This window comes from Anolis carolinensis, chromosome 1, assembly GCF_035594765.1.
Source record: "Anolis carolinensis isolate JA03-04 chromosome 1, rAnoCar3.1.pri, whole genome shotgun sequence".
Classification (NCBI taxonomy): Eukaryota; Metazoa; Chordata; class Lepidosauria; order Squamata; family Dactyloidae; genus Anolis; species Anolis carolinensis.
The window spans coordinates 107928666-107944990 of record NC_085841.1 but is presented as its reverse complement, the minus strand read 5'-3'; the positions used below and the strand labels follow the sequence as shown (position 1 = coordinate 107944990).

Below are 16325 nucleotides of genomic sequence, written 5' to 3'. Positions count from 1 at the left end.
CAAAAAAGGTTTCATAGGATTTATGTTCTATTAGTAGGAAGTAAAAAGGGTATCGGTATTTTAGTAATTTCATAATGCCAGCAGCATAAATTCATTATGATAGTTTCTGGAGTTAATAATGTGGTTGACTAAAGACACCTTGCAAAAGGCATTCTTAACTGTATAAGAGAGCCCCTTTGGAGCCCTCTGTGAAGCAAAATGTTGTGTGGAGCCCCAAGAAATGTTTATATATTATATATTATATTACATATAATGTATAGATATCAGTTATGGGTCGAACCAGTGACAGATGGATGGAGAGTGTTTGTGTGAACTAATTCACACAGTGCAAAAAAAAGAAAAGAAAAGACTATTTAAAATCAAAAATCATTTTAACCAACATAAAATTAATAGTATTTCAGTGGAAGACCCCTGAGACCATCCAGTCCAACCTGCTTTTCCTTCTGCTATACAGGAAAAGCATACTCAAAGCACCTCCAACAGATGGGCATCCAGACTTTGTAAAATTATATTATTTTATTTTATTTTATTATGTCACAGCAAACAAGATAGATATGCTGGAATAATAATAATAATAATAATAACTCTCCGCTGTCCAAATAACATCAATTGAACAAACAAACCAGTATGCCTACAGTGCAGCAGTGATAGTAACAGAAGAGCTTGGGCTCCTACAACCAAGGCAGCCCCAAAGAAAATTGACTGGAAAACCAAAGTGGAAGGTCAGGCTAGAGTTGAAAATCAAGAAACTTAGATCAGATGCAAGTAACCTGAAAAATATGAAAGAGAAGAAACTGAGGAATGACAAAATCAAGCAATACCTGATCAGAAAGTACTGGCTGAACACCAGAAAAATTGAAGAAGCCTTGGAAATTGTGAAAGAACAAATTACAGCAACAGCCAGAAAAATTGAAAGATATGAAGCCAGAATCATCCAGTACAGACAAAATCAACTATTTCAATCAGACCAAAGACGGTTCTACCAGAGCCTGAACCAAACAACAGACACAGTAACCATAAAGCCAGAGAAAACTGCAACAATGAAGTTCTGGAAAGAGCTTTGGGAAAATAATAAGAACTACAACAAAAACGCTGGGTGGATAAAGGAGTTTGAAGGAAAATTCTCACAGAACAAAATGGAACAGATGGAAATAACAACTGAAATGATCAGCAAACGAGTGCAAAAAGTCAAGAACTGGACATCGCCTGGTAGTGATCAACTTCATGGATTTTGGCTCAAACATCTGATTAGTTTACATGGAAAAATAGCCCAATAATTCAATGAGATGCTGCAGAAAGGAAGTATCAGTGAATGGCTAACAACTGGAAGAACTTACCTGATACAAAAGGATCCAGCAAAAGGAGCAGCACCAGGAAACTACAGGCCAATAACGTGTCTGCCCACTATGTTTAAACTACTGACTGGCATCATAGCTGACAGAATTCAAGACTATCTTGAAGAAAAAAACATCTTGCCAGATGAACAGAAAGGCAACAAATGGAAAAGCAGGGGCACAAAAGACCAGTTATTGATTGACAAAATGATTCTGGAGAACTGTAAAAGCCGAAAAGCTAATCTTCACATGACGTGGATTGACTACAAAAAGGCCTTTGACTCACTCCCACACAGCTGGATCATCAAGTGCCTGGACGCCATCGGGATTAGTAAAAACGTTGGCACCTTCATTGAAAACATGATGGAGCACTGGAAAACTGAACTGTTTGTTGGAAATGAAAGCTATGGACTTGTCAACATCAGGAGAGGAATTTTCCAGGGAGACTCATTGTCCCCTCTGCTTTTCATTATTGCCATGATCCCTCTGTCAACAATCTTACAAAAAACAAATCTCGGCTATCAAACATCTAAGAATTCTCACAAAATTTCGCATCTGATGTACATGGATGACCTGAAGCTGTATGGGAAAACGGAAACTGAAATCCAGTCTCTGACTAACACTGTCCGAATTTTTAGCACTGATATCAGCATGGAGTTTGGCTTGGACAAATGTTCGACAGTGGCATTGAAGAAGGGAAAAATCATTGAAAGTGAGGGCATAAATATGCCTAATGGCCAAACAATAAAGTGTCACCAGCCAGAGGCCTATAAATATCTGGGCATATTACAGCTGAACAACATCAAGCATGAATATGTGAAGACTGTGGTCAGTAAAGAATACACACAAAGGGTCAGAAAAATTCTCAAAAGCAAGCTCAATGGAGGCAACACCATCAAGGCCATAAACACCTGGGCCATACCTGTCATAAGATATACTGCTGGCATCATAAACTGGACACAGATGGAACTGGACAATTTGGACAGAAAAACAAGAAAACTCATGACCATTCATCATTCACTGCACCCTCGCAGTGATGTTGACCGGCTATACCTGCCTAGAAGATCAGGGGGCAGAGGACTCTTACAAGTCAAACAAGCAGTCAGAGAAGAAGAACATGCCCTGGCAGAATATGTAAAGCAAAGTGAAGAACCTGCTTTGATTGAAGTCAAAAATCAGAAACTCCTCAAAGCACAGCAGACAAAAAACCAGTACAAGAAAGCCATACTACAAACTAGAGCTGACAGCTGGCACAACAAAACATTGCATGGGAAGTTCCTTGACAAAATTAAAGGAAAAGCTGATAAGGAGAAGACCTGGCTGTGGCTCACAAATGGGACCCTGCAGAAGGAGACAGAAGGCCTGATCCTTGCAGCCCAGGAGCAAGCCATCAGAACAAATGCAATTAAGACCAAGATAGAAAAATCAGCTGATGACCCAAAATGCAGACTGTGCAAGGAAACCGACGAAACCATTGATCATATCCTCAGCTGCTGTAAAGAAAATTGCACAGACAGACTACAAACAGAGGCACAACTATGTGGCCCAAATGATTCATTGGAACTTATGCCTCAAGTACCACCTCCCAGCAGCAAAGAACTTGTGGGATCACAAACCTGCAAAAGTATTTGAAAATGATCACGCAAAGATACTATGGGACTTCCGAATCCAGACTGACAAAGTTCTGGAACACAACACACCAGACATCACAGTTGTGGAAAAGAAAAAGGTTTGGATCATTGATGTCGCCATCCCAGGTGACAGTCGCATTGACAAAAAACAACAGGAAAAACTCAGCCGCTATCAGGACCTCAAGATTGAACTTCAAAGACTCTGGCAGAAACCAGTACAGGTGGTCCCGGTGGTGATGGGCACATTGGGTGCCGTGCCAAAAGATCTCAGCCGGCATTTGGAAACAATAGACATTGACAAAATTACAATCAGCCAACTGCAAAAGGCCACCCTGCTGGGATCTGCACGCATCATCTGAAAATACATCACACAGTCCTAGACACTTGGGAAGTGTTCAACTTGTGATTTTGTGATATGAAATCCAGCATATCTATCTTGTTTGCTGTGTCATAATAAAATAACAACAACAACAACAACAACAACATAATAATAATAATAATAATAATAATAATATAGCAAAAACCTGTCACACCTCAGCCTTGATTCACCTTGTTCTAACACACAAACTCCACAGCAGGTTTGAGATAGATAAAGTTCTTCAAAAAACAAAAGTAAAGTACCAAAAGTCAGTTACAAATATAGTCTTGAGATATAAGTCCAGAGCTTACAAGGAATAAACAACATCCAAAGAGAACACGACAAATTTCAAGAAACATAAGTACATGGGCTGCAATATAATCCAAAGCACAGCAGGAAAACTGGAGCTTGCTTCTCTGGTAGCGAGAAAGTTGCTTTGACAAAAGCTTTTCCCTGAACGCATCCCTTTTAACACTCTTTACAAAACATGAAAGCATTTATCTGCCCCCTCACCTACCCCCGCCTGTTTGCAATTCTCACACTACGCCATACCCTCAATTCCAAATGCTCAGCTCTATCTAAGGAGCCTATCCCATCAAGGTCAGCTTGCTCGTTATTAAGCTGGGAATCTTCCATCTTCCCTTCTTCCGTTCCCTTGTCAGTGTGCCCTGGCTGGCTTCAGGATCATCCACTCCCTCCCTGTGGGAAACTGAACCTGCACTCTCTGTTCCTCATCTTCCAAATCTACAGGTCTTTCGAGGAGATTCTGAACCTGAATCCCTCTTTCCTCATCAGAGTCAATGCTAGATTCAAGCTGAGTCGCAACAAAACCCCAGAGGCCATCCAGTCCAACCCCCTTTTGCTCTGCAGGAAAAACACAATCAAAGCACCCCCTCAGCAGATGGTCACCCAGCCTTTGTAACAACAACAATAACAATAGCAGAAACCCCAGGGCCATTCAGTCTAACCCCCTTCTGCCATGCAGGAAAAACACAATCAAAGCACCCTCTGAATAGTGGGAAGGAAAGAGATTTTTAGAAGCAAAGAAAGCACGGGGGGGGGGGGACTGGGCAGCAAGAAAAAGAGTCTAGGCAGTGAGGGAGGTGGGAAAAGGGTTTTGGCAGTGAGGAAAAGAGGCTGGACAGCAAGGGGATGGGAGAAAGGATCTGGGCAGCAAGATGCTGCTGCTGCTGTTGTTTCCAGCTGTTCAAAACTTTAATTTCCCTGCATTTCTCAGGAAGAGGAAAGAGGAAGAGGTGGGAAGTAGCCCCTCACTATCACCTGTGGAGCCGCAAGGGCTCCATGAAGCACATTTGAGAACCTCTGATGTAGATGAACAAAGCCAGCAAAAAGTAAAACAGGGTAGAAAACTGTAGTCAGCCCAAAAACGGGAAAACACCATTAGGTATTTAAAGAGGAATATATATTTACATCCAACCAATACAGCATAAAAACTATGGGATTTATAAGGAGTTAATAGGAATTGTATTTTAGGAACTGAACATATTATTTCTACTGGTATTCATGAAAATCCTGGTTTTAACACAAGCAATGGCAACAACAGGCATGCTAAAATCATTTATCTGGAAGAAGTCAAGGCATGTAAACATCACAACAGAGAATTGTTGTGACACTTAGCTCATCAAAATCTAAGAAAGCTTAAAGTTGGGCTGGTAACTATACTCCAAGTGCCTTTCTTGTGTCCTTTTACAATATACATCCACTGAAGGCCAAATAATATTTAGGAACATGCTGTTTTATACATTCAGGAATGAACAAATCATTACTTTAAAAAAGAAAATGACATGCAATTCATTGCTGAGGGAATTTGATGGCAAGAAAAAAAATTAAATATATAGCAATTTTTAAGATATAATGATCTACAGAAAACTAGAACTGCTGTTTGTAATAATTATTTTAAAATATTAAAATATTAAAACTATCATAATATAGATATAAATTATAAAAAATTAAAATAACAATATGAGGGGGAAAGTGAACTTACATTTGAAAATAAGACAGCATGTCTAAAATCAAAGTGACTTTTAAAGAAGTACTGTTTTGCTACTGTTCAGAAACAGTATAAAGCAAAACACAAAAAAGCGCTTTGTAAAAAACCCAGTATTTTAAATAGCCACATAGCAAATCTCTCAAGTATGCACATACATGCAAACAGACAGTAGATAGATTATATAGGTTTAGTTTCCTGTCAACAGAAAGAAAAAATGTATCTGACTTTTAATAAATGCATTAAAAAAATACAAAGGCATGTTTTCAAAGTGCTCTAGTAACCCCAAAATTACATTAACCTTGAGAAAGATACATCTGTACAGACTTATGAGTCAAAATGTCCCCAAATTAATCTTCTTGCCTCAGCTCTTAGTTGTTTATCCTCAATGGCAAACAGAAGAAGTAATGCCTGTAACCTGTTGGGAGTCTGTAACAAGGATGACGAAATCTATCTTAAAATAGATGCAGCATTTGTGTAGCAGACATTTACCAGAACATGCCCACTGGACTAAATGGTGTCTGCATTTGAAAAGGAAACATTTTTTCTTAACAAAGCCAAGAGATGACAGCAGCTTCCTTCAACAAGTGTGAGACGGGGACTAGAACAATAGTGGCAGAGAACTCAAGAGTGATTCCAATCGAAAACAAGCAAAAATGTATCTGAAGATCTATGATGGGGCAGTAAAAGCAGCAAAAAGAGCATTTCATACAAATACTTTTGCTGCAGCACACAACCGTACAGTGGAGTTGTTTCAGATGGCTAGAGGCCTAATCCAACCTGGTCCAAAAGAGAATGTGGCCATACAAGAGCACACTGTCAGGAGTTTGCCCCTCATTTTGCAGATAAGCTCACTCAGATTCGCTCTGACTTAGATGCCACAATTGATACAACTCCAGTGGATGTAACCTTGGCATCTGCTTGTCCAGAGTTGATACTTTTCAATTTGTGGAGCCTGAGGATGTGGACAGGATTCTTGGAAAGGTGAGGCCCACCACATAATAATAAAACTTGCTGGGCAACAGAGGCAGCCAGAGGATGAGAGCTCTACTTCAGAACTTCTGCCTGGGGCCAGTCTCACCAAACATACTGGGTTTGGCTCCCACAGCTGTGCAATCTCACCTGAAGCCAGCAGCAGATAAAAATGCCATCACTGGACCCAGAGCCTGCTTGTTGAGCAACAGAGGCAACCAGAGGGTGAGAGCTCTACTTCAGAACTTCTGCCTGGGGCCAGCCTCACCAAACATACTGGGTGTGGCCCCCACAGCTGTGCAATCTCACCTGAAGCAGCAGCAGATAAAAATGCCATCACTGGACCCAGAGCCTGCTTGCTGAGCAACAGAGGCAGCCAGAGGGTGAGAGCTCTACTTCAGAACTTCTGCCTGGGGCCAGCCTCACCAAACATACTGGGTGTGGCCCCCACAGTTGTGCAATCTCACCTGAAGCAGCAGCAGATAAAAATGCCATCACTGGACCCAGAGCCTGCTTGCTGAGCAACAGAGGCAGTCAGAGGGTGAGAGCTCTACTTCAGAACTTCTGCCTGGGGCCAGCCTCACCAAACATACTGGGTGTGGCCCCCACAGCTGTGCAATCTCACCTGAAGCCAGCAGCAGATAAAAACGCCATCACTGGCCCTTTGTTGCACCTTGTCTTGCAGATGTGCAATTTTTTTAGAGACTTACCATCGTCTTTGTTTTTGGGTTCAGGGAGTTTTACCATTACCTTTGCGAGGTTTTTTTGGGGGGGGGGTCTTTTTAAAATTTTCTAAATTGTAATTTTATATTGTATCTAATAGTCTTAATTGATTTTATGTATTGTTTGTTATTGAGTTTGTGTAGGCATCAAATTGTTGCTATTGTTGTAAGCCGCCCTGAGTCCCTTCAGGTGAGAAGGATGGGATATAAATGCTGGAAATAAGTAAGTATCCTGCCCCATCTCTCAATATGGGACTCGGAGCAGCTAACAATATAAAAGGCAAATATTCAATGTCAACAAGTACATACATAACAGACATAACTTAATAAAACAGCATTTAAAACCCAACCACATGCTGTTCAACATATACATGAAACTGCTGAGAGAGGTCACCTGGAGTTTTGGAGTGCAGTGCCATCTATATGCAAATGACACACAACTCAATCACTCCTTTCCACCTAATTCCAAGGAAATGGTTTCTGTGTGCTAAACCGGTGCCTGTTAGCTGTAATGGACTGGATGAGGGCAAACAAATTGACACTTATTCCAGACAAGACAGAGGTGCTCCTGGTCAGTCGTAAGACAGATCTGGGAATAAGGATTCAACCTGTGTTAGATGAGGTCACACTCCCTCTGAAAACGCAGGTTCGCAGTTTGAAGAAGTATAAAGGGCAGGTTTTTGAGAAGTTATGTGTGGGATGGGGGGGGGGCTGTGAGTTTTAAAGGCTATTTTCAATGATTTATTATATTTTAATCTTTTTTACCAAATTGTACTATTTGTTTTTAACTTTGTGTTGTGCTTGTAAAACTTGACTAAAGCTTTAGTCCCCACGCGGAGAAAGGAGAGATATAAATAAAGTTAATAATAAAATAATTTCAATACAGTTTGTGTATTTAAGACACAAATAGTGTAATTTTAGGTGTATCTATTCCAAGACTAAGTTCACTATGGCTTATACTCAAGTATGTATATAGGATCGCAGCCTTAATTCATCTAAGTAGAAAAGGAACTAGAAGCCTTTTGACAGCCAAATCAACCACATGAATGAGGCAATCTCCCTTTGCCACTTCATTTCCCCCCCCCCCCCCCAAAAAAAAAAACGCATCCAGAAGTCAAAGAATCCCTTAGCATCAGCTTTCAGGCAGCCTGGACAGCTGCAGTAGCAGAAGGGAATTCTGCTGTAGTGGCCAGCAGGATTCCGGAACCAATATTGTGTTTATAAATATACTTCCTCCAATCTTCCTTATCTAGTTTTGTCCTGCAGCTATCAGGTTGATAGTGAATTATGTCTCAGTCAGTTCACTACAACATTCCACTTTCCTTCAATAACAAATTATAATCTTTATTTTTCCCCAGTGGAATTCTCTTGAGAGCAGAGAATAGGCATCTCAGTCCAACAATATGAAAACCATGAAAAATTACCCCGGTTACCAAATAAGTTAATTGCAAATAACTTTGTTGACGTGAAAGTTATAGCGGGAAGATGAAGATGCAGACGGTTCCTACAGGGAAGAAAATGTAGCCCCCAACCCATGGCAATTCTTACTCTTACCACAAATGATCATGGAAGATCACAAACTTATCCGATTTGGCCAATCAATGTCTCCTCATCAATAAAAGTATCACATTTTTCTCCTATTAATTCTCATCCCAGTCTAAATCCACAGCAGATCTTCCTATCACTATATTCTTTGAATTCAATGGCTAGTATCCAAACTATCCCTACCTCCTCCTTTCCAGTAAAAGTGTCCCTCACAGGTAAGCCACGTTCTCATTTGGACTATTTCAACTTCTTCCTCCTCCTTTTTAATCTCTTTACTCTCTACAGTAAAAAGTTTAAATTACCTAATTTTCACTAGCAGCACAATACAAATGTGAACTTATTTATGAATTCTCTTGCAGTTGTTTCTCATTGTGATCATGTCTTGAGGTTATTTTGCTTAAGAATGATCACCCGCCAGGCACAGTGTCTTAGGAGAGTGGCCTGCAAGATATCAGTTATGTTGAACAATTGCACCTCTCTCACACAAGCCTTGTGAGATAGGCCTAAATTTGTTTATGGACAGTCATCAAACTTTAAAAGATTACACTCCAGCAAAAACAAAATTTGCAACAGAGATGCAGATACCACATCTGTGTCAGATCCAGATACCAACCATATCCCCACATCTACCGTGCTGGGTCTATTACAGGATCTGCATTGGTGTCTAGATCCAGGGAAGTCATGCTACCCCTCTATTCTGCCTTGGTCAGACCACACCATAATACTGTGTCCAATTCTGGCAACTGCAATTTAGGGGAGATGTTGACAAGCTGGAATGTGTCCAGAGGAGGGCGACTAAAATGATCATGAGTCTGGAAAACAAGCCCTATGAGAAGTGGCTTAAAGAGCTGGGCATGTTTAGGCTGCAGAAGAGAAGGCTGAGAGGAGATATGATCACCATGTATAAATATGTTATGGGAAGGAGTGAGCAAGCTTGTTCTCTGCTACCCTGGAGACTAGGATGTGGAAAAACGGCTTCAAACTACAGGAAAGGAGATTCCACCTGAACATTAGGAAGAACTTCCTAACTGTGAGAGCTATTCAGCAGTGGAACTCTCTGCCCTGGAGTGCGATGGAGGCTCCTTCTTTGGAGGCTTTTAAGCAGAGGCTGGATGGCCATCTGTCAGGGGTGCTTTGAATGCGATTTTCCTGCTTCTTGGCAGGGGGTTGGACTGGATGGCTCACGAGGTCTCTTCCAAGTCCATGATTCTATAACTCTGTGCATGCACCATCCATGGCCGAAAAATATATTTTTAAAAATACAAACAGCAAACCTTGATTTTGCCATTAGATATAAGGGACACCGTTTCCCTATACCATTGTATATAATGAGATATGAGCGTCCACAGATTTTAGTTTCCGAGAGTGGTGGGGCGGGGGTTGGTGTCCTGAAACAAACCTTAAGGCCTCACTGTATCATCTACAGGCATCAGCAGATGAATCTAATTACTCATGCATTTTAATATTTTTTTATAATTCATGTTTTAATAGAGTTAATATAACTTTTAATTGATTTTGGTATTGTTATTGTTTTATTGAACTGCCACTGTTTTATTGAATGTGTTTTTGGGGCAATGGAATTTGCCGACTGTTGTAAGCCGCCCTGAGTCCCTACAAGTGAGAAGGGCGGGGTAGAAATGATGCAAATAAATAAAGAAAGAAATAAATTTATACACCAACTTTCCCTCCAAAAAAAGATAGAAATGCTGATCATAAACAAAGCAAGTTTGGCCTGGGGGTGCACGTACACTGTCAAATGAATGCAGTTTGACATCACTTTAACTGTCATGGCTCAATGCTATGTAATCCTAGGAGTTGTACCTTTATAAGGTCTTTGGCTTTTTCCTTCTTTCTTTCTTTCTTTCTTTTTTGGCAAATAGTACTGAACTATAAATCCCAGGATTCCACATCATGAAGCCATGGAAGTTGAAGTGGTGACCAAATGTATTGGTGACAACCGTGTAGATGCATCCCTTGTAAACACTGCAAAGCGGGCTTAAGCAAGATTTGGGGTGCATCTACGCCAGGCATGGGCAAAGTTGGGCCCTCCAGGTGTTTTGGACTCCAACTCCCACCATTCCTCACAGCCTCAGGCCCCTTAAGCGGCTGAGGGGGAAAAGGAAGGGGCCGGAGACTGTGAGGAAAGGTGGGAATTGGAGTCCAAAACACCTGGAGGGCCCAACTTTGCCCATGCCTGCTCTACAGTGTGGATCCAATGAATTTGCCGTTCGGAAGCCGACAGAACAGGGCCCAGAAAGGCAGTGAAAGGTTACCCTGCCGCCTTCATACAGCTTGAGTGACTGCTTCCCGTCTTGCCTTCGAAAGGCCTGAAAAGGAAAAGGAAAAGCGCCTGAGGGGACTGCCATGTTAGGGCCAATAGGCCCATAACAACACTGAGGCGGCGAAACAGATCCAGCGGCTCTTGGAGCTGTCAAGAGGCGCCCTCTCCACTGTCTTCGGCCGCCATTTCGCGAGGCGCTGACGCGGCGACGCCGCCACAGAGAGGGGGGCGGCCACGGTTTCCTCACAGGTGGAGCTTATACACAAGGAGTCCCATAAAATAAAATACCTAATCATTTTCCTCCCCAAATGGCAGGGAAAGAGCGCTCTTAACTGGCTGCGTCCTGAGGAAACGGAGGTATTTCCCCCCCACCCACGTCGCCCCTAACACTTCCCCGAAGCGACGGTTTGAACATTCGCTCTCACCAGCCTCAGCGATGTCCGTTGCTTCCCCCCAAGAGGACTCGCGCCGTGGACCCGGAATTGACCTGTCTCTCTCTCTCCGCGGATTGTGACGAGGCATTCTACACTTTTTCATCGCTCTATGCGCTCTCGTGTTCTGAGCAGTTCGTGATTCCCAGCCCTTGGCCCTCCAGGTGTTTTGGACTTCAGATCCCAGAATTCCTAACCGTTGGGCGAGCTCGCTGGGGCTTCTGGGAGTTGGAGTCCCAACCCCCCTGTGGGACCCACGGTTGGGTTTAGCGCCTTTTCCATCTCGAGTTATATTTTACAGCTCAAGTGAATGCTCCAAATACAGTAGACTCTCAAGGCCCTTCCACACAGCTGAATAAAATTCCACATTATCTGCTTTGAAATGGGATATATGGCAGTGTGGACTTAGATAACCCAGTTCAAAGCAAATATTTTGGGATTTTCTGTCTTGATATTCTGAGATACAGGGCTGGGTGGAAGGACCTTCAGGGCCCTTCCATACAGGCCCTATATCCCAGGATCTGATCCCAGGTTTTCTGCTTTAAACTGGATTATATGAGTCCGCACTGCCAGATAATCTGGGATAAACAGAAAACCTTGGATTAGATGCTAGGCCTGTCTGGAAGGAAGGGCCCTCTAGCCCCTTTCACACATCTGAATAAAATCCCATATTATCTGCTTGGAACTGGAATATATGGCACTGTGGACTCAGGGCCCTTCCACACAGCCCTGAGTGTAGACTCAGATAATGTGTGATTTTCTGCCTTGATATTCTGGGATATAGGGCTGTGTGGAAGGGCCCTGAGTCCACAGTGCCATATATTCCAGTTCAGAGTGGATAATGTGGGATTTTATTCAACTGTGTGAAAGGGGCTAGAGTGTAGACTCAGATAACCCAGTTCAAATCAGATATTGTGGGATTTCCTGCCTAATACGCCAAAGTTCAAAATTGCCCATATGGACAGTTGAGAGAGTGATGCCTTTGCTTTCTGATGGTTCAACGCACACTCTGTTTCATGCACAAAATTATTTTAAAATGTTGTGTGTTATATTACTTTTAGGTTATGTACAGTATACAAAGTATATGTGAAATATATAAAAGAATTTTCATGTTTAGACTTGGGTCCCTTCTCCAAGGTATCTCATAATATATATGGAAATACTCCAAAATAATGCCGAAAAAGGATTTTGGATAAGTGATACTCAACCTGTACTATCAGAACGCAAAGTGGGATTCCCAGTATACACCCAAAATTGTTCCAGTTTAGGGATGCCACCCCACTTCCCCTTTTTAGCCTATACGAGCCTGTGACGGGGGAGTTTCTTCTACTTGCGCAGGTTTGTGGGGAAAGGTTTTTAATACTAGATTTTTTAAAAATGTAGACACTAAGTTTCCCTGAACAAATATGTATTTCCCTATCATTTCTTAGTACAGTAGAGTCTCACTTATCCAATACTCGCTTATCCAACGTTCTGGATTATCCAACACATTTTTGTAGTCAATGTTTTCAATACATCATTATATTTTGGTGCTAAATTCGTAAATACAGTAATTACTACATAGCATTACTGCGTATTGAACTACTTTTTCTGTCAAATTTGTTGTATAACATGATGTTTTGGTGCTTAATTTGTAAAATCATAACCTAATTTGATGTTTAATAGGCTTTTTCTTAATCCCTCCTTATTATCCAACATATTCGCTTATCCAACGTTCTGCCGGCCCGTTTATGTTGGATAAGTGAGACTCTACTGTAATTGTCTTCTTCCTTTAGTTCTGCTGGCATTCAAACAACCTGAGTTTGTTAATAAAGTTTCAACAACTATGGCACTGATTATGAGTGCAGAATTCTGGAAAAGATCATCAAGGAAGATCATCTGGATTCTGGAAAAGATCATCAAGGAAGTGGTCTGCGAACACTTAGAAACAAATGCGGTCATTGCTAATAGTCAACACGGATTTACCAAAAACAAGTCATGCCAGACTAATCTGATCTCTTTTTTCGATAGAGTTACGAGTTGGGTCGATACAGGGAATGCTGTGGATGTAGCCTACCTGGATTTCAGTAAGGCCTTCGACAAAGTCCCCCACGACCTTCTGGCAAATAAACTAGTAAAATGTGGGCTAGACAAAACTACGGTTAGGTGGATCTGTAATTGGCTAAGCGAACGAACCCAAAGGGTGCTCACCAATGCGTCATCTTCATCATGGAAAGAAGTGACAAGTGGAGTGCCGCAGGGCTCCGTCCTGGGCCTAGTTCTGTTCAACATCTTTATTAACGACTTAGACGAAGGGTTAGAAGGCACGATCATCAAGTTTGCAGACGACACCAAACTGGGAGGGATAGCTAACACTCCAGAAGACAGGAGCAGAATTCAAAACGATCTTGACAGACTAGAGAGATGGGCCGAAACTAACAAAATGAAGTTCAACAGGGACAAATGCAAGATACTTCACTTCGGCAGAAAAAATGGAAATCAAAGATACAGAATGGGGGACGCCTGGCTTGACAGCAGTGTGTGCGAAAAAGACCTTGAAGTCCTCGTGGACAACAAGTTAAACATGAGCCAACAATGTGATACAGCAGCTAAAAAAGCCAACGGGATTCTGGCCTGCATCAATAGGGGAATAGCGTCTAGATCCAGGGAAGTCCTGCTCCCCCTCTATTCTGCCTTGGTCAGACCACACCTGGAATACTGTGTCCAATTCTGGGCACCACAGTTGAAGGGAGATGTTGACAAGCTGGAAAGCGTCCAGAGGAGGGCAACTAAAATGATCAAAGGTCTGGAGAACAAGCCCTATGAGGAGCGGCTTAAAGAACTAGGCATGTTTAGCCTGCAAAAGAGAAGGCTGAGAGGAGACATGATAGCCATGTACAAATACGTGAGGGGAAGTCATAGGGAGGAGGGAGCAAGCTTGTTTTCTGCTGCCCTGCAGACTAGGACACGGAACAATGGCTTCAAACTACAGGAAAGGAGATTCCACCTGAACATCAGGAAGAACTTCCTCACTGTGAGGGCTGTTCGACAGTGGAACTCTCTCCCCCGGGCTGTGGTGGAGGCTCCTTCCTTGGAGACTTTTAAGCAGAGGCTGGATGGCCATCTGTCGGGGGTGCTTTGAATGCGATTTCCTGCTTCTTGGCAGGGGGTTGGACTGGATGGCCCATGAGGTCTCTTCCAACTCTACTATTCTATGATTCTATGATTCTATGAATCATAGTCTGATAATGGGACACCTTCCCATGCGCTGGAACAAAACTCTTTCTTTAGTCACTGTAGGGGTACTGACTAGGATACAGTGGCTTATATAACACTAAAGGCCTTTCCACACAGCCATATAACTCAGAATACCAAGGCAGAATATCCCACAATATCTGCTTTGAACTGGAATATCTGAGTCTACACTGCCTTGTATCACAGTTCAAACAGATAATGTGGGATTTTATTCAGCTGTGTGGAAGAGGCCTATGTAACAAAATTTATATGTTGTGGTTGGATTGTAGTCTCATGTAAGCCGCCCCGGAGATGGAAGCAGAGTACAAGAATAAAGTTGTTGTTATTATTATAATAATAATTATTATTATTACACCAAATTAAACCGCCAAGAATACAGAGCTATAATCTAAATGGAAGGTTGCTGTGAGTTTTCTGGGCTGTATGGCCATGTTCCAGTAGCATTCTTTCCAGACATTTCACCTGCATCTATAGCAGGCATCCTCAAAGCTAGTGAGGTATGTTGGAAACTAGTCAAGTGGGGTTTATACATCTGTGGAAGGTCCAGGGTGGGAGAAAGAACTGTTATCTGTTTGAGTCAAGTGTGAATGTTTCAACTGGCCACCTTGATTAGCATTGAATAGCCTTTCAGCTTCAAGGTCTGGCTGCTTACTGCTTGGGAACATGGCCATAGATCTCAGAAAACTCACAGCAACCCAGTGATTCCGGCCAAGAAACCCTTCAACACGAATGGAAGGTATTCATTTCACCCATGTAAAAGGGAATTGGCCTGGATTGTTGTTGTGATGTGCTTTGAGGTAACTTCTGACCTAAGGTGAACCTTTCATTGGGTTTTCTTCTTATCAGGGCCGTAGCCAGAAAAAAATTTCGGGGAGGGTTTTGAAATTTTTTTTGGGGGGGGGGGGAGGTTTGAACCCCTAACCCCCCCCCCCCCCCCCAGCTACAGACCTGTCAATATCTGCTTGACATAGTGCCTGGACGGACTCTTAAATTTTTGCGTCTCATAGACTTAGCATGGGGATTTGGTTAACCAGTTAAAATTCATGAGTAAACCAGGTTTAAAAAAAAACTGAAAAATTTCGAGGGGGATTTGAACCCCTAAGCCCCCCCACCCCACCCCCACCCACCCCCCCCACCCCGGGCTACAGGCCTGCTTCTTATGATTTGTTCAGAGGGTGATTATCTTTGTCTTCCTCTGAGGCTGAGAGAATGTGACCCTTCCCATCGCTGGCCACAGATTCCAACCCTGGTCTTGCAGAATTGTAATCTAGTGCTGTAACCACCACAGCACTGGCTGTTGTCATGAATAATGAGGCTGAAACTGTTAATCGTTGCAAAAGTGTCACCACACTAGTCAAAAACGCTTCTTTAGAGACACGGGTGGAAAAAAGAGAGAAGGGCACTTAAACACACTGCTACCTCGCGTCTGCGTAGAGAGACCGTAGGGTATTCGCTTCCCAGATTGAGGCAGGAATCCAAACCCAAAGCAGGCAACGAAAGGGTTAATTCGAGCCCCGCCCCTCCCGCCTCTCCTTTCCTTCCGCCGGCAGTTCGCCACGCCCTCGCTTACGAATTGGGCGGGGCGCCAAACAGGAAGAAGGTGCCGATGACTAGTATTTTGAAAGAGAGAGCGCATGCGCAGAAAAGAAGAACGGGGCGGGCCTTGGGATGGTCTGAAAGCCCTGGGAAGGGAGGCTGGGATGCAGAAAAGTTGAGGGTGGAGTCAGGCAATGTATAGGAGGGAGTGTATGTGGGGAAATAATGGAAAGGTAAGGAGATTTGTGGAGTTCAAGGGTGTTTCTACACTGT

The 16325-nt window shown here is 42.7% G+C and overlaps 1 protein-coding gene across 6 annotated transcripts in view; it reads right to left on the bottom strand.

Moving 5' to 3' along the window:
- fbxl4 (F-box and leucine rich repeat protein 4) overlaps positions 1 to 15998 on the bottom strand; it is a 57493-nt gene extending 41495 nt beyond the window's left edge. For 2 of the 6 annotated variants that reach the window (XM_062980463.1, XM_062980465.1), the window contains exon 1: positions 11277 to 11450. The gene's annotated coding sequence lies outside the window, so the exon portion shown is untranslated. The other 4 variants (XM_008119145.3, XM_062980488.1, XM_062980470.1 and 1 more) reach the window with 4 other exon arrangements.
- Positions 15999 to 16325: the final 327 nt, after the last annotated feature.